The 19,417-nt window shown below is 39.3% G+C and overlaps 1 protein-coding gene across 4 annotated transcripts in view; it reads right to left on the bottom strand.

The window, feature by feature from the left end:
- Positions 1-11,860, bottom strand: part of LOC109428376 (glutamate receptor-interacting protein 2) — a 98,367-nt gene extending 86,507 nt beyond the window's left edge. For 2 of the 4 annotated variants that reach the window (XM_062844234.1, XM_062844235.1), the window contains exon 1: positions 11,639-11,860. The gene's annotated coding sequence lies outside the window, so the exon portion shown is untranslated. The remainder of the gene's footprint in view (positions 1-11,638) is intronic. The other 2 variants (XM_062844237.1, XM_062844236.1) reach the window with 2 other exon arrangements.
- Between the last annotated feature and the right edge of the window lie 7,557 nt (positions 11,861-19,417).

The raw sequence follows: 19,417 nt of genomic DNA, 5'->3' as shown, positions 1-19,417 counted from the left end.
TTTCCAACGATTTGCGAAGGACTGGGGATTTCAGCATACCGTGTCAGCCCCTTACCATCAGCAGGCAAACGGCAAAGCCGAATCAGCCGTTAAAATTGCGAAGCTACTACTAAAGAAAGCGTACGAATCGAAACAGGACTTTTGGGATCTTCTTCTGCAGTGGAGAAATACTCCGAACAAGTGTGATTCATCTCCGGCTCAGCGATTACTGAACAGACGCACACGGTTTGGCGTACCAATGGCAGAGGGGAAGTATCTGCCAAAGATAGAAGAAGGTGTCGCCGAGAAGATAAAAAAGAATCGACAAGAAGCGAAGCAGTACTACGATCGCAAGGCAAAGAAGCTTCCAGCATTAGAGATCGGGCAGCCGGTGTTCATGAAGCTGAAGCCAGACGACAAGGACTGGCGCCCCGCAACTGTTGTTAAACCAGTTACGGACCGTTCAACAATAGTTGCTGCGGGAGACAAGGAATATCGCCGCGACAACACACTGATAAAGCCGGTGTATCCCGAAGCGAGGACTCCAGTGCGCATCAAGGAAGAACCTCGGCGAGATCCACAACGTTCGCCGATCACTCTACAAGATAACCCACCCTTGCAACCTTCGGTCATCATCAGGGACTCTCAACCAAGCTCACAACGTTTACCGGCACGCGAGTCTGTCGCGCCCTTCCGGTCACGTCGAGCCATCACTATCCCGAAGAAATTCGAGGACTTTGAAATGTTCTGAGTTAACGATGAAGGGGGAGATGTTAGGAAACTCTACCTACCTTTTTAATAATATGTACCTTGTTTATATCCACTTCACTCACTAACACATTTGCCTCATATGTATTACCTCAACTCAACCTGAACTCGATAATAAAATCAGTCTTTGTTTACTCGTCCAACTGACTACAAGTTATTTGCGTAACACTTATTTTTGTAGAAATAGTTTTTCTTAGGTGGTGCGATAACTGGTACAGGCACCCTATGTAGTTTATTAGTGCATTCAGCAGACTGCCCCTAGAAGAGTGATCCACTTTGGGCATCGTTCTTTTCTGGTCCCTCACCATATATTTGGCTTGGACATTAATTAACTCGGCCCGCAATTGACCACTTTTTGCGTTACGTTACTACGACTATATAACGACAACAACGAGGAGGCGGCATAAGAGAAGAAACGTCTCGCCCACGCGACGTTGGTGGTCATCTTCTGCGTACGCCACTGAGTGTAACTCATGGTGGTAGTAACTGTGCTAAGAGGCTACTACGATGGCGACTTCGATGGGTATTTTACAAATTTTGCATTCAGCAAATTGATTGTGACAGGATGGTGTCGGGCCGTTCGCGATCCAAGTAGGCAACCAGAGCCCATAAGAGAAAAGATAAGTTTGGTTTTGGTTTCGGGGAAAAGGGAAGCCGTGATCGCAGTCTTCAGAAAAGTTAACCTTCCACACGGTAAAATGAGACTGACACTCAGATGGAATTGAAAATGACTTATGAGAGAGCATTTAATAAACACACAGTAATAAATTTTAAGTGAAAATTCAGCTTTTCACTTAACTTTTATTTTGAACATCAACCGAAGTCACGGTCGCCATCTAGTACTCATTTAACAATTTATTCTACCAATGTTCTACCAAACCATATAAGAATCCATCTATTATGACTACTATTTTTGTTTCAAAATTCTAATTTTAACCGTTGATTTCCTGGCGAACTGTACCACAGACCAATATATTTTATGTGATCCAAATCTTTTGCAATAAAATTCAAAGCTTCTGGCAAAAAAAAAAACGATTTGGTATGGTTTTCTCAAGTTATTCATTATACGCAAGGGTATATCCAGCAATGTCACAAGGAATTTAATGCAAAAGCTCTTTTAAAGTTTTTACCAAAATTCCTCTTAATGGGAGATGTTGCCTTCTGACTTCTTTTTGAAATTTTCAGAGATTGAGCTACAACAAGAAAATCCACTACCAATACTTTCTGTAACTTGTAAAAAAAATGGCATAGGTTAACTTACTGAGGAAACTCCCATGACTTTACCGAAAACGTATTTAGGAAATTTCTCAGAAATTCGTCAGAAATTTCTCAAAGAGTTCATTTTGAAAATAAACTTTGAGAAATTCGTTTAATTGCCATATGAACTTCTTTCGTCCTTCCGTATTTTTTTTTCTAAAGCTTGTAGCATGGTCATTTTTGTGTAAATATTATTTTAAGATTTATTCAATATATAATAGAAAATGTATTTAGAATGTACATAAATTGTATAATAAATTAAATATTTTTCATGTTCTTCAATGTTAATTTATTATTAGTGTTAATTTATTTTTCATTTAAATCTATTGGTTTTCATTGTCAAGTATACTAAATTCCAAAGTTCACTATAAATGTTTGCGATATTCAATGTCACCATTCGAAATGACATGCACCGTTAAACCCGCATACAACTTGCATGCAAGTCGCCTTCTCAAGTCTAATACATGTAAATAAAATTCCTGCCGTTCTATCCACTACACCACGAAACCCGAACAATCTCGAGGTTCAATGTTCAAGCCCGAACTCTCTCGATAAAATTGGATCGGGTATTTAAAAATAGATGGAGCGATACAGATCATTCAGATGGGTATGAAAGTGAAAGAGATAGCATTTATTCGGTTCTCATTCGTGGTTGATGAGAATTGTCGTTTGAAAAGATCGTAAAATTACTTCGGTAATTTTACGTATTTCCGGCCACGAAGTCTTGGGATCCGACCTTATCTGAGGACCTACAGAACTTCTACTCGTCCATTTTGACCTGGACCGTGGAAGAGGCGAGAGTGCGTGTTAAAGTTCTTGTGTCGCGGTGTGTTTAATTAAGTATGTGATTTAAAATGTGAGAAGTCTTTAGATTAAATTAATGTTACTTTTGTTCCTTTCCGTTAGTTAGCCAGTTCAATAACCTAAGCCAAAGGTTAAGTGCGGTCAAGTAGTTTGTGTGTGCGTGTTAGTGAATAGAAAAAGGTAATTGATATTTTTTGTTGTGTGGAGTAAACTTTTGTTAAATGCGTCGAACAGCCGTTCGACGGCTTTTTATTCAGGATTTCGATCTAACGATCCACGGCCGAAAGCTCGGCACACCGCACCTTTTTCGCCAAACGCGCTCTCGACCCCACGTCGCAGCGTCAAAAGTCCCGGTTTGAGGGGAAAGCCGGAAGGGAACACCCGTTCCGACAGAGCGGCCAGACCACGTTTTTGTTCGGTGTTCATGAGGTAGACACCGTACCCACCAAGCCACCGACGACCCCCATCGTCATCAACACCAACAAGCAACTGCGCCGGTGATCCGGTCCGTTTAGCGACCGGCAGCGAGGAAGGCGCATTTCCCAAACCGCCGCGCGTCGCACGCATTTGGAGGTAGCGGCGCAATACCACCGTAGGATGCGGTAAGAATAGCGTGCTTCTTTACCAAGCCGTCCGTCGACCGCCACACCGTCGCTTCTGTTTTGTCGACGGCATTGATGAGCAGCTGAAAGGTACCGTGAGTAGACAAATCCAATTAACCATGCGCATGTGTTGAAAACTCCACACAACTAACCGAGCTCGGGGAGATTATGAGTCGATAAATGTCGACAGAATCAAAACTAGGATAGTAACAAATTTAAAACCGCACACACGTAGGGAAAGCTAGGAAGTAGAAGAAGATGAATTAGCATGGAAAGGAACATGAATAAAACCTAGGTTATCAAATTTTCAATAAATGTTTCGTTAGTTTTCGTTACCTTCAAACAAGCTGTATTTTTGTGAAATGTTAGTGCTTTCCCTGTAACAGTTTTTTGGTCTTCGAGATTTCTCACGTTCGCGTCGTTCTACCTGTTTTTTAGTTAATTCTTGTACGCCAGGGTAGACTGCCTGGGAAATCAGTCTCTCCACTCACGTGTCCGAAGCTAACAGGGAAATTTGAACTGGTGAGTTCTTCCAGTGATGATACTCGTGAGTGGTGTCTTTGTGAGTTGGTAGAACGACGGTTAGCATCAACCATATTTTGAGAATCGCTTAAGGCGACCTCTATAAGTGAGATATCTCGATTAGCCGTACCTTTGAGTTTTCTGTATCGTCCCTAAATCGCTATTTGGTCTCTTATAAAACAAACCCGCCCTGAGGTTGGGTTTCTTGCCGGGCAAACATAACTCGACAGACGGTCCTCTTCGGAGGTGGCGCTTAAGCCGTCTGTTTTTGGAGCCAGGGAACGAAGCAGAAGACGGGAAAACTCTTAGCCGCAATTTGCGTGCTACAAGCTGTCTAGAAAAGACTTTTCTTAACAGTGTAAAATTACCTTAGGTTAAAATTCACAAAAATAAAAATTAAAAAAAACTTTTCTTAACAATTACCTGGGAATTTTGTCAGACATTCTTCAGGAGCCATTACACTGTTTGCCATTATGACAAATATTTGCCATTGAAGTCCAACATTTATCCAAGGTTGCCATGATTCACGTTGTGTTGGTCAGTTGTTGCCCGGGTAGAGGTGAACTACTGACGGTCAAAACGTGATATTGGTTTGATTGATATAAGAGATAAAAGATCTGAAAATAATATCAAAAAAATGTTCATGGAGCATCTGAACAATATCAAAATTTGATATTTCAAGATCAAACGAATAGCTTGCTGCTATTGGTTAGATCTTACAAGATCTAAATATGATCTGATGATGATGTTCGTAGAGTAAATTTTAGATATTATTTTTAGATCTTTTATCTCTTATATCAATCAATCTAATATCACATTTTGATCTCAATATCAAAATATGCTATTATTAAGCTCTTTTCCTCTACCCGGGTGGGCTTGTTTGGCCAAATATTTGTCATGTCTAATAGGACCTTTCCAGATCTTCAATTGGAGATGCCGCTAAGCATCTTCACGAAATTATCGCCTCGTAATCAGCTATAAATTATTTCAGATAGTTAACAGAAAAACATATCTCCATGATAAGTTAAACAAAAAGCTGGCATTCTCTCATTTTTGGATTTTTTTTATGTATTTTTATTTCATACCCAGTTTGAGGAGGGATCAAGGTATCTCCTGATTTTTCCTGGTGAAAAATGTTTACCAGCTCCCCAAAAACCATTGTTTTCGAAATTTCGTTGAAATTTCTGGTAAATATTTTCCACTCTATGTATTTACATGACATATAACACAAATTTACATGATATATCATGTAAACTATCATAAAAGTAAGTTTATGCAATTCAGAATCATAATTTACATTTTATGTAACTCATTTTGGTATTTTTATGGCCAATTTTTCCGAACTGGTTCATTATGCAACTGAAGTGAGTTGCATAATGAAAAATAGTTGTATAATGTTCATAATGAAACTCATTTGAGTTGCATTATGAACATTATGCAACTCAAATGAGTTGCATTATGAAAAAATCATTGCATAATAGTTATTTATGCAACGAGTTGCAAAATGATGATTTTTACAGCACGAGTCGTACATTTATCCAACGAGACTTGCCGAGAGTGTGTAATAGAGTTTTGCAACGAGTTGCATACAACATTTTTTTCTTGCTAGAATTAGATGAGGTATTCCATGAGAAAGTGCTGGTTTCATTCCAGTTATATATAGACTCAAACCTTTTTTATGCATGCATATTTTTATGCAATTTCCATTTACGCCCTGCATTAAAAGAGGAACATCTCCTCAGAACCAATACCCGAGCAGGAACGAATAGCTGGCACATAACTGTACCATACCACAGTCAAGCATAATACCAAGACAAGGTATTAGTCGGTTATCCTCACGGATGTGGCAACCCTAATCCCACCTAATGCATCTGACAGGAGCCAACATCTATCGTGTATCCACAATGGAATCCTTTGTGGATACACAAATGTTTACATACAAGATGTTGGATTCTTAAAAATGGCGGCCTCGCACCCTGGTGGTTATCCTGGTATTGAAAATATCTTATTTTGGTATTGTGTAGGTATCAAGTAATCGACAAAACATACCTCAATGAGTTATCGGTTTGTTATTGAGGACTGCTTGAGCTATTATGCAATAATGGAAAAATCGTCGGTTATTGTTGAGGTATTGCTATACCTGATGTTATTATTTACATGGTCTTCTTAGAATAAACACCAATTATTATTTTATGTATTTTACCTCTTATGCAGAGCTCCTGATAGTCCTGAATACCTTATTCAGGTTGTAGGTCCTGGGTTTTGCATGCCTGAGTTTGGTATTCTGCAGCTTCCTGCTCAGGTAATGTGCATAAGAAAATGTTATAATGACGGTAACTATGGTAACGGCAACCAGAGGCTTTTATAAGCGTTTCAAGAAGGTTCCTGGAGGTTCCAGATGGTACTAGGAGGCCTCTAAGGTGTTCAGAGGGTTGCAGGGTCCTCTCTAGGGGTTCAGGGAGTTTCAGGAGGTCTCAAGGGCACTTCAGGGAGTCTTAGGAGCGTTTCAGGACACTCAGAAGGGCTCTATGGGGGCTCAGGAACGCTTCAAAGAGCCTCAGGGAGTTCCAGGGTAGTTCATCGGCTACCAGAAGCTCTCAGGGGCGTTTAAAATGATCTCAATGACATCTCCGGGGCTCACATGGGTTCTAGGGGGGCTCCAGGGGTCCGAGGGAGTTTTAGGGGAATTCCGAAGGCACTTCTGAATGGCTTTCAGTCTGTTTCAATTAAAAACGGATTCTTATGTACGTATCTATAAGAAGGCACTTCTGAAAGTTCCAATACATTTTTGGCAGGATTCAAAGGCGTTACATAGGCGTTTTTTGAATTTCGGAGGTCTCAGATGCGTTATGAGGGGTCCAAGAGAGATTTCGGAGGCATTTCAAGTTCAGTTTCAGAGCGGCGCGGAGGCATTTTCGGGGGTTTCGGAGGGTCTCAGGTGCGTTACATGGAGTCCGTGGGGGTTTTAAGGGGATTTCTAGGAAGCTTCAAAGGATGTCCAGGGACTCCCTCACAAAAACCCTTTAAACCCCCCTGAAATACCTTGAAACGGCCCTCAAACCTTCTTCTTCGTTGTGGTTCTACCTCCCCACTGGAACTTGACTGGTTTCACTTCAACTTAGTGTTCTTTGAACACTTCCATAGACATTAATTGAAGGGCTTTTTTGCCTACCATTATTGCACGACTTTGTTTATTATGAGGCAGGTACACTATGTCCAGGGAAGTCAAAAAACTGTCCAGGGTCGAACCATTTGAAATGGATACCCTGATACGACTCTGACCTGAAATGCCTCGAAACGCCTCTCCGTAATCTCATTAAAAGGCCTTGAAGTCATCTTTTTTTTTTTTGTGTATGTTTACTAATGCTGATTCTAAACTCCTTGAGATCATCATAATCAATTTGAAATACCCCTGAAACCCCTTGGAACGCATTCAAAAGGTTCCTGGAAACCCCTTGAAACGCCCCTGAAATGCCGCAAAACGCTCCTAAAACCGCTAGGACCGCCATTAAAACCTGAAATCCTGATAACTCCCAAAGCTCACTAAACTGCCTTGAAACTCTCTTGAAACCTCTTTAAAGGATCCTGAAACGCCCTCTGAATCGCCCTCAAAGCTCCATTAAACGTCCCTGAAATACTATTGAAATGCCCCTAAAATTCCCTTTTGGAGCTTTGGAGCTTTGGAGCCGGAGGGGTCATATATGACCCCAACATAGAAACGGCTGTATAAATTCATCCATTCGGCTGAAGAAGAATACTGTCTTCGGCAAAGTTGTTGCAAATTGAGTCCTCTATTAGGGAAAAAAGGGAATATTTGTATTTCGGACTTCATTGAAAACCTAGAACATCCTGAACACCATGACATTTGGTAAAACCGAAATAATTGACATACCAGTTGTTCTAAAAGCTGAACTTGGATGTGGGTCACGTTTATATGTATTCATTTAGAATTCGTTAACAATATCAAAAGGTGTTTTATATTCTGGGATGTTAGGTTTTCTAAACTGTCCAATAGTGAAGTCCTTCAAATCTACAAAAATAATGTTATGTATTTTCCCCACAAATAATAGCATTGCATAACCTACTGGGATCCGTGAAGCTCTTGACATCTGCATTGTCATTTAGAGACACTATTGAGATATTCCAAGTCAGCCAAAATACCTTGGAGTTCAGGACTTCAAGTCTACACTCGTAACAGTATCCATATTTGTTATACTGAGTAACGCTGCATAAACAACCGCAGTAACTGGAGCAATCTGAAGTCTACTAGCTTATTATAAACCTCTGGGACATTCCGGGTCGTTCAAACTGTTCTATAATATAAAGTCCTTCAAATCTACAAGAAAAACTTAAGGACAAGGTATTTGGAGTACATAGCTCAAAATTTCTAGAGCACCGTTTTTAAGAACCATTGCATGGATTTGGATGAAAATGCATCACGCTAATTGTTCAGTGGTTGTCAACAGCGTGATGCATTTTAATCCAAATCCGTTCAACGGTTCTAAAAAACGGTGCTCTAGAAATTTTGAGCAATGTACTCCAAATACCTTGTCCTTAATGTGTTTTCGCCATAAATAATAGTATTGCATAATCTGCTGGGATCCGCGAAGCTCTTGTCATCTACAATGTCATTTAAAGACACTACAGGGATATTCCAGGTCAGCCAAACTACCTTGGAGTTCAGGACTTCAGGTCTACACTCGTAACAGTATCCATACCTGTGATACTGAGTAACGCTTCATGAACAAGCGCAATTACTGGATCGATCTGAAGTCTACTAGCTTATCATAAACCTCTGGGACATTCAGGGTCGTCCAAACTGTTCTATAATGAAGTCCTTCAAATCTACAAGAAAAACTTTATCTGCTGGGATTCGCGAAACTCTTGAAATATCAAATGTCATTTATAGACACTACAGGGATATTCCAGGTCAGCCAAACTACCTTCGAGTTCAGGAATTCAGGTTTACACTCGTAACAACAGCCTTATACTGAGTAACATTGCATATTTATCCGTGGTGTCTGGACCTGAAGGTATCCTTATAAACCTTTGTGACATCCTGCATAAACAAGCGCAATCACTGGAGCAATTTGAAGTCTACTAGCTTATTATGAACCTCTGGGACATTCAGGTTCGTCCAATCTTTTGTATAATGAAGTACTTCAAATCTACAAGATAAACTTTATTTGTTTTCACAATAAATAATTGCACAGCATAATCTGCTGAGATCCGTGAAATCTCAAATATCATTAGAGACACTACGCGAATGTTCCAGGTTTGCCAAACTATCTCTGAGTTCAGAACGTAAGGTCTATTCTCGTAATATCAGCTATATCTGACAAACTGAGTATCGCTTCATACAATCGTAGACTTTAAGATCTCTACTCAAGAACAGTTTGGATGACCTAGGATATCCCGACTGATCTGATACTGTATATTGAACTTTTAGAAGAGTTACTGGACATGATAGATTACAAATCGTAGCTTTGTATAATGAAAAAAGTTACCGTTACACCCGTAGATTTTAGGATCTAAACTCAAGAACAGTTTGGATGACCTAGGATACTGTATATTAAACATTCAGAAGACTTACTGGACATGATAGATTACAAATCGTAGCTTAGTATAATGAAAGAAGTTACCGTTACACCCGTGAACTTAAGGATCTAAATTCAAGAACAGTTTGGATGACCTAGGATATCCCGACTGATCTGATGTTGTATATTAACTTTTCAGAAGACTTACTGGACATGATAGATTACAAATCGTAACTTTGTATAATGAATGAAGCCACCGTTACACCAGTAGACTTCAAGAACTAAACTCAAGAACAGTTTGGATGACCTAGGATATCCCGACTGATCTGATATTGTCTATAACACTTTCAAAAGACTGACTGGACATGATAGATTACAAATCGTAGCTTTGTATAATGAAAAAAGTTACCATTACACCCATCTTTCAGCAATTTCACCTGGGTTTTTCCCCAGAGATTTTCTCTGAGATTTATCCTGGGATTACTTCAGGAATTCTTCCTGCAGGAATTTCGCAAGTGATTTATTCAAGGATTTCTCTCCCAATCTCCAATGGATACAAAAAGAATTCATCTAGGAATTTATCCAAGTTACGTTTTCTTAATCAAATAGTCTAGAAGAGGTTGTTAGAAGCATAATAAAGCAAAAAAAAAATTTGAAAGCCTCCACAAGACTAATTGGCCATCGTAATGTTAAATGGGCAGAATTCTTCCAAGAATTCTAGGAATTTCTCTATGACTTATGTAACAGTTCTTTTTGATTTTTTCGACTGGTAGATTTACAGCGGTAATTTCTGTCAGGCTTGCAGTCTCGCGAACCAACACACAAGTGGCTTCGTGGTTGTGCGGCTATTGTCACCAAGCACTTAGTCGCATCATGCTGAGGAGCGCGGGTTCGATTCCCGCCGCAGCTGCCAGGAAAATTTTTCGGCTGTGCCACTGGGCGTTGCTTGCTAGTCCGTTGTCTAGCGTCGTGCTTTTTTTCAAAAAGCGAATAGCTCACTGGAAGCATAAAACGTGTCCGTGTTTTTTTTTTAAGTCTGCAAGCCAGAAAGAACCGATTACCGATTGGCGAAGAAATTACCGTTGTAACAGTGCTACTGTAAAGAGCATAAGAACATGTACAAATCACTATTCACTTATAAAATCCCATGTTTTTCTCGTCTCCTAACCATCACTGTAATTTTTGAACGTACATAAACCACACACCTCCCCTATGGCTCACACATTTCTGCTCTGAAGGACTCAATATCGTTATAACTAGGGTCTCCAGTTAGCCTAGTGGCTATGGATCGTAAATCCGGATACGGCGGGTTCGATTCCCGTTCCGGTAAGGATTTTTTTTTCGACTTTCTGGGCAAAGTGTATCATTGTGCTTGCCTCACAATATAAGAATGCATGCATTGGCAGGCAAAGAAAGTCCTTAATAACTGTGGAATTGAGCACTAAGTTGAAGAAATACATGCCTTGTTCCAGTGGCAACGTAGAACCATTAAGAAAAAGCTTAAAATTCATCTTAAGTATAACAAAAAAATGTCCTTATTTTGTCTGATACCCTACTTTGTCAGCTCAAAATGCAATCTACGATTGTAAAAATTAAGTATCACTGTACTGTATTCAGGTAGCAGCTGCCTAAACTAAACTAGTATGTATGTATATAATGGGAAAACAATCTCCTGTTTGTTATTCATTTTTTTACAAACTTATTCAAATAAAATCGATAAACTCATCTCGGAAAAATACACCCTTTGTCGAACTTCTTCAAAACACCATCTAATCCGCACCACAATCCGCACAGAAACGCAAAGTTTCCACCGTTCACAACCACAGGAAAAACTGATCGCCTTCCAAAACCATCAAAACGTTTGCGCTTTGCACATCTTCACGCTTTCTATCTATCTGCACTGCACACACTCCGCCACTAGTAGAGATCCCCTCAGTTGTGACACTCCGTGTCACGATCACCCTACGCACAACCACAAGCACATGGCATGTACTCTTTCTTCACACTTCGTTTCTTCACAAAATTCAGCGATCGTCGTTCCCCATCGATCCGTCGTGGAATTCATCCGTATGATTTTTGCAATCCAATGTCCATCTAATGTGTGTAATCTGATCCCACCACTCGAAATGAAATTATAAACACTTCCCCGCACTGAGTCGATAAAATTACCCAAATTCTTCACGCTGCTACGATCTTTTCGCTTCACTAATTAATCACGAAAGAAAAGTAAAGTGTGCGCAAAAGGTGCGCTGCGCACTAACACATCCGCACTAACTCGTCTGACTTGTACCTACTCACTACACTACTGAGCGAACGTTCCGCGCGCGCGACTTGGCAAAATTTCCTTCCGCGCCGACCGAGTGCCGAAATTTATCTGACCGACTTGGAGAAACGAAAATCCTTACGAGACTGCGATGCGACGTTCAGCTGTCGGATTCGACGGCCGCCGCCGTCGTGAGCATCATTTTCTCCGTTTTCCACACGACGTCGTCGTCGGCGGCGACGACCGAAAGTGAGAGATGGAGACGCATCATCCATAGTAAGCTGAGGAGCTGAGATATCATCATCGTCATCGTCATCGTCGGTGCTGCTGTCGAGTAGGCGATGTGATGGTTGGAAAAGCGGACGGTGGAAAATCACAGAGAGAACGATGAGAAGTGAGTGAGAGAGCGTCGTGCCGACTGAACGACATTCTCTGTCACATGGCGTGCGGCTGCTTTGATTTTTTGGCAAGCATTCCTTCACCGCACCGCAATGCTCTCGCGATGATGCCGCGTGAGGACTCGGCTGAATGCGTGCGGTTGTTTGTGGATGCTGTCCATCGTTGAAGAAGTGAAAAACCTACTACAGTCGAGTCTCGCATAGCGTTCAGCCACCCACTTTTCGATCATCGCATCGCAATTTCTTGACGGTATGTATTGCATAGAGCTGATGTTTGGCAGTGCTGAAATAGTTATTTATGCAACAAGTTGCAAAATGATGTTTTTTTCAGCACGAGTCGTACATTTATCCAACGAGGCTTGCCGAGTTGGATAAATACAACGAGTGCTGAAAAAATCGAGTTTTGCAACGAGTTGCATACAAATTTTTTTGCAATTGCAAAAAATACTCATTCAGGATAATCTTCCTAGCTTCACAAACATGAAATCAGGCAGAACCACGTGGAAGCTCTCATGCACGACAGCGCGGCTGTTATGTTTGATCAGGTAGGCTATGGCGTAGTAGGTGTCACAGATTTTCAGTCCTCCGTCGTCATCAAACAGCAGTATGGACAAGAGAAGGAAGTTTCAGCTAGTGTTTCTATGGCTGATCTGCACTAAACTAAATCTTCCTGATTCGGACGAGTGTTCAGTGGATGTAGTGTAGACGCAACAGCTGTATCAACGGAAAATGTGCCAGTTAGTAAAAAGTGCGCATAAGCAAAGGTGCCTAAAAGTGCTACTTTTCAGTTGTCAAAAGAGTGCCGAAAAGTAGCACTTTTCGGCACTTTTGCTTTAGTGAAGAAAAGTAGGCCGTTATATGATTGCTATCGCAAGTGAAAATCAAGGAAATAAGCAACGCAAGTGCAAAAAATTTATTTCGTCATATCTAAATTCAATCACCTACAGCTCATTTCAGAAGCTGAACCTGAGAATATGGTATATGAAAAAAATGTGCGGCTAGACCAGTTCTGCAAGAAAGTCACGGAAAAACCGATATTTTTCGAATATTTAAGGTAAATGTCACGAACTACACAGAAAAAAATGTTGTGTAATATTACATCTGAACTGCTGCAACCCGATCAATACGTCGGTTGCATGAATATTACACAGGACGATGTACACATAAGAACAAAACATTTTACATCAAAACGATGTAATCGTACATAGGAATCGTGATTACATTGATTATTTAGTACATCGGAATGAGTTACATCGGGCGAGTTGCATTTATTTTTTGCTGTGTACCTTCCAAAAATGCAAATGATATTCACGGTGAATATCATTTGGCATTTTTCAAAGGTAGTCCGTGACATTTACATTAAATATTCGAAAAATATCGGGTTTTCCGTGACTTTGTTGCAGAACTGGTCTAGCCGCACATTTTTTTCATATATCATATTCTCAGGTTCAGCTTCTAAAATGAGCTGTAGGTGATTGAATTTAGATATGACGAAATGAAATTTTCAACACTAAACAAATCTATGAGATGAATAAAGACGACATCGTTCAATGAGAGACCTCAGTGTATCATCTAGTATAGTATAATCAGTATAGTAGACAGACAGACGGATCGAGTATGAACGGTCGGCATGGAGGAAAATTAAGTTTTTTTCCCATTTTTTTCGGTTGAGTCTGCAATTTTGCATCGGCGAGACGTCGCGGAGAGGCAACTGAGACTGAACCAACCATGAACGGTTGGTAAATAACGGTAAATAATGTAAATGATGCAGCAGTGATGAGCTTGTGTAATAATTTGAGGTATAAAAGGTACATATGTACTACACAAAAAAATGTTTTTTTTTGCAGGCGATTTTTATTTGTTGGATTTAATCCGTTAATTATGTCTTTTGTTGCTATTTCGTTCACCCCTGAGAGCTCCTAGTACTTCCTGAGACTCCTTGAAACACCCTTGAGATGGGGCACGGTGTGTTGTGTAGAACAACTTTATAATAAAAAAATAAGTAAGTCTGAAATTTTGCCCAATGATACTTTGAGCCATTCCCTTCAATTTGCTGGGTCGATGGAAATCATCCATCGGGGGGTCTAGAACAAAATTTTTTTTTGAAGGTTTTTCATGCAAAAATAGTTAAAAGCGCATATTGTTAATTATTGCATCTCCTACAAATAGTTACAACTTTGTTGTCTTTGAAGATAGAACCATAAAAATTTCAGGAGTTTCCAAGTAGTATGCGTAGATGACTGTGTGAAAATTTCATTGAAATATGTTGAATGGTTTTCAAATAACACCAAAACTATCAAACGCATTCTAAGATACTAAGCTTATTAGCAAAAGTCCAACAATATATCTATATATTTTTTATATAATAATACATGAAAAATATTTAATTCTAAGCAGCTTGAGTCATTATGATGGCGGTACTACTGTGAAAACTTGTTTTTCAAATGATGAACAGATACATAGTCAAATACAGAAAAGGAAAACACACACACTGCCATTATGTAGCTTTTCAAAAAAGTATTAATTATTTCTTGAAGAACGTGGTTTTGCGTATACATGTTCACAAGTACAAGTATGCCTCTATTACGAATCCTATAATAAACACAATTATCATGATTGCTGAGCATGTTGGCCTTCCCCAAAAAATATTTAAATGTTAATTGGTAAGCCAAGAAAAGCACTCGAGGATTGGGAAACATCTCTGTTTTGAAGAAAAAGTACAGAAACTAAATAATTTTGAAACTAATGTTTACAAGCTCAAAATTGAATAGTATTTCACCTTAGTCAAACAATAAAAACAAATTTAACCCGTTAAAGACCTCATAATAACATTGAAGTTGTGGGTATGAGTCTACATTAAACACTGTCTTGAATGAAGAATACAATAAAGAGAACTGAATTCAAAACAGAATTCAGTTGGGCAATATTCGATCAAGGGCAACTTTACGGTACTAAACATAGTTTCCGGATTATTCCACGATATTTGACATAGCTGTTAGACCTAAACTTATTTTTGTCTTTGAATTTAATAGCAGTATGATGCTTATTGCTTATGCCACTATTCATTAATAAATAACTGATAATAAGTACTGAAAGAATAGTTGAAAGAACGGAATACTTATTGAAAATGTTTCCACATTAAGCATGAAAAAAGGCTTTTCAGCATATAGCCTAGGAAAAACATTTTGATAACAATGACTTAAGTGGTCTTATCGATTTGTATATGATGTTCAAAAAAGTATTTTCTGTGTAATTTGAAACCTCCAAGCATGAGAAAGAGTGATTGATCATTGTTATGACGTTGTTTACTAGTAGAATATTTTCAGGATAAAGCTATATCTTTCGAAAAAATAACAAACAGTTTTTTTTTTGTAATCCAAATTATTGGGCCACGCTCTCGTAAAGCTTTTCGCTTGCGATTTGATATTTAGATAAGACCTAAATTATAAAAAAATTGAAAAAATAAACATGTATACGCAAAACCTCGCTCTTGAAAAAAAATAATTAATACTTTAGTGAAAAGCTACATAATGGCAGTGTATGTGTTATCCTTTCATGCATTTGACTATGTATCTGTTCATCATTTGAAAAACAAGTTTTCACAGTACCGCAATCATAATGACTCAAGCTGCTTAGAATTAAATATTTTTCATGTATTATTATATAAAAAATATATAGATATATTGTTGGACTTTTGCTACTAAGCTTAGTATTTTAGAATGCGTTTGATAGTTTTGGTATTATTTGAAAACCATTCAACATATTTCGATGAAATTTTCACACAGTCATCTACGCATACTACTTCGAAACGCCTGAAATTTTTATGGTTCTATCTTCAAAGACAAAAAAGTTGTGACTATTTGTAGGAGATGCAAAAATTTACAATATGCAATTTTAACAGTTTTTGCATAAAAAACCTTCAAAAAAATTTTTTGTTCTAAACCCCCCGATGGATGATTTCCTCCGACCCAGCAAATTGAAGGGAATGGCCCAAAGTATCATTAGGCAAAATTTCAGACTTACTTATTTTTTTGTTTTAAAGTTGCTCTATAAACACACCGTGGGGGATGAACCAGCCTCAGGCTGAATTTCTCCATAATAAAGAACTAATAATAATAACACCCTTGAGACGTCTCTAAAATTACCTTTAGACCCCCTGTAACCCCGCGAGGCTTTTTTTTTATTATCTTTATTAAAGAGACTTTCAGCCCGTGGCTGGTTCATCTCTGTTCCGTGAGGCTACATAAAACCCACTAAGATCTCTTGAAACTCCTCTGTGGCCTCCTGGTTTCCCCTAAGACCCTTTAAAACCTCTGTGATCTCCTGAAACGCCCCATGGACCCCCTGAGATCTCCTGAGACTTCCAGGGATCCCCTTAAACCCCCTGAGACTTCTTGAAACGTCTCTGAGACCACCTAAAACACCCCTTAAACGCCCCTGTTACCCCCTGAAACGCCTTCGAGACCATTCGGTACCCCCTGAAGTCCTCTGGAACTTCCCTGCAATCCCCTAAGATTCCTTGAAGTGCGCCTGAGGACCTTTGGAACTCTCCTGGGACTTCTAGAAACGCCCCTGAAACCCCCTAATGAACCTTTGAAATCTCCTGAAGCCATCTGAAACCCCCAGAGCCCCCTCAAATGCCCCTGAGACCCCTTGGTACCCTCTGAAATCCCCAGAAACACCCCGGCAACTTCTCTAGCTCTCTGCTATGAACGCCCACTGGCCGCCGTTGTCATCATTATTACCGGGGAGCTCTTGGGGGTGTTTCAGGGTGTATCGAAGGAGTTCCAGAGGGCCTCAAGGGCGCTTCAAGCGGTCTCAGTCAGGGGGTTTCAGGGGAGTTCCAAAGGGCATCTGGGGTTTTCAAATGGCTTCAGGAGATTTCAGAGGTTCATTAGGGGGTTTCAAGGGGCCGACGACACTCGTTCAGTTTAGGTGAAAGCCGCCGGAAAATGATCTGGGAAAAAGTTTTTGTTGGTTTGTATCGGAGCCGTAGAAAGAACAATTAGTTCATGTAGTAGTTGGAATAGGAATGAAACCGTATTAAATCTAACTTTATGACATTTGAAAGTGTAGGGTTACTATGGTCAGAGCTGCCTCTCCACTGGAGTACCTCAAGGCAGCGTTTTAGGATCCTTGCTGTTCATCATTTTTGTGAACGACCTATACCACTATATATTCAAAATGACCGTTAAATCGTGCGATGATTGCGATTCGAGTAGTATGTCTGTTTGTCTGTGGTTTAATCAAACAATCTGTGCGTCCATGACGAAGATAGTGAACAAATAAATAAATAAATATCAGTCATGTCAGTTGACTACTGATTTTGCGCCATCGTCACTCTCACTGTAGGCCGATCAATATCAAAACGATAGTGATCGGCAATGACTTGATACTGACCCACACTCCAGAGCACTATCATAGCAACTGAACTGATATTTTTGCTATTTTAGCCAAAACTCAAAATGGTTTTGTGACCATCATACGAAACTTTTCATTCTGTACCACATATTTAAATTTCATCACTTTAAGTGTTTATTTTGATTTTTTAACGAATTTTAAAGATGGTCTATCAGTGATATCTACCCGCCCCATCGCAATCAGTCCAGTTGTGATGGGAAAAGAAAAATGACATGGTGACGCGGTGACTCAACAGAGCACACGCTGACTTGGATCGCAGTCAGCCTATCAAAATCGGTAGTTTGCCTACCATTGATAGTGACAGAGAGCAACTCTGACTATGATGTGTACAGACTGCTGTGATTGCTACCCGAGTAGAAGTAAAAATCAGAACAATATCATCATTTGATATTCCTCAGTGAAGTACTCAAGATCATAATAAGCTATTGGTTTGTTCGACATAAGAGATAAAAGATCAAAAATAAGATCAAAAATTAGTATGGGGAAGAACAAAATAATATCTCATTTTGATATTATAAGATCAGACTAATATCTGGAGAGATTTGGGCTGTAGCACATAAACCCATTATCATAAAATGATCTGACTGATGGATTAGAGTAAAAAAAAGAAAAATGGCCGCGACCAGAATCGAACTTATGGCCTTGTGATTTATGAGCTGTGACATTACCACTGCACTACGACTCACATCTGAAAATAGGAGGTAACAAGAGCATCAAGTTCTACGTTTTCCAAGGTGTTTGCGAGTCATGGTAGTTGTGTTGGTTTGGTCCCGCCATGTTGTAGATGAGTGTGTGCAAGAACTAATTATGATCTTGAATAGTAGTTTTCAGATCTTACAATTTTCGATGTTTTAGATGAATGTGTGAAAGAACTGATTTTGATCTTGAGCAGTAATTTTCAGATCTTTCAATTTCTGGCTGTTGCAGATGGAAATGTGAAGAGCTAATTTTGATCTTAAGCAGTATTTTTCAGATTTCCCAATGATAAATGTTCTACTGCAGAATATTAATACAGTTTCCACCCAAAATTTGCTCAACTCAAGCAAAAGTATGGAACATAAAAATGAATTAAGGCTCAATTAGGAATTGCATATTTTCCTAAACTAAGAGAGTACTTTTCTCTAGATGATTTCACATTTTATGCATATTCTCTGAATTGTTAACAAAGCTAGTGATCCAAACTTTAAAAACGACATGTGTAGAAACATGTTTGGTTTATTTTGCGCCTGAAACAGGACGAATTGCCACCAATAGGACGTAATCAGTGAAGTACTAGATTGTAATAATGAGCTGATTTTTTGTATGGTGAGAAGGTAAATTCTCAATGTCTGCAATGAAATGACGCAAAAAGCTTGGCTATTATAATTTCTTGCCTAATTCAATGGTGTTTGAGTAACTGTGTTATTGTTTTCTCCATTTCTCCACTTCTTGCAACAAAGTTTTCCAAAATTTTGTTCTAACAGCATTAAATAAGGCAAGGAAACATAATACCTACGCTTTTTGCATAATTTCGTTGCAGAAACGGAGAATTTACCTTCTAGCCATAAAAAATCAGCTAAAAATCTAGTATGTACTTCACTGAACGTGCTCAATTGTGAACTGTCGCCCAGAAAAGCTTTGGAAACATTATTTTAGAAGATCGTAATCGTCACGACTGTCGTCTGTTCCTATACCCGAGGCAGAATCGCTACGCAATTTGTTGGTTGAAACCCAAAAAGCTGGTCGTCTGCAGCAGTATGTTTTGTTGAATCTAGAATCAACGGTCCGTTTTTCGAAATGGACGTATTTTGCTTTGCGGGCCGATAAAGTTCCCGATTTGTCCGGTGATTCATTTATTGGATTCGTACCACAAATGCTAGCTCGACA

The sequence above is a fragment of the Aedes albopictus genome, chromosome 1 (assembly GCF_035046485.1).
Source record: "Aedes albopictus strain Foshan chromosome 1, AalbF5, whole genome shotgun sequence".
Lineage (NCBI taxonomy): Eukaryota > Metazoa > Arthropoda > Insecta > Diptera > Culicidae > Aedes > Aedes albopictus.
The sequence above is the reverse complement of the archived record's forward strand: the minus strand, read 5'-3'. Positions and strand labels throughout refer to the sequence as shown.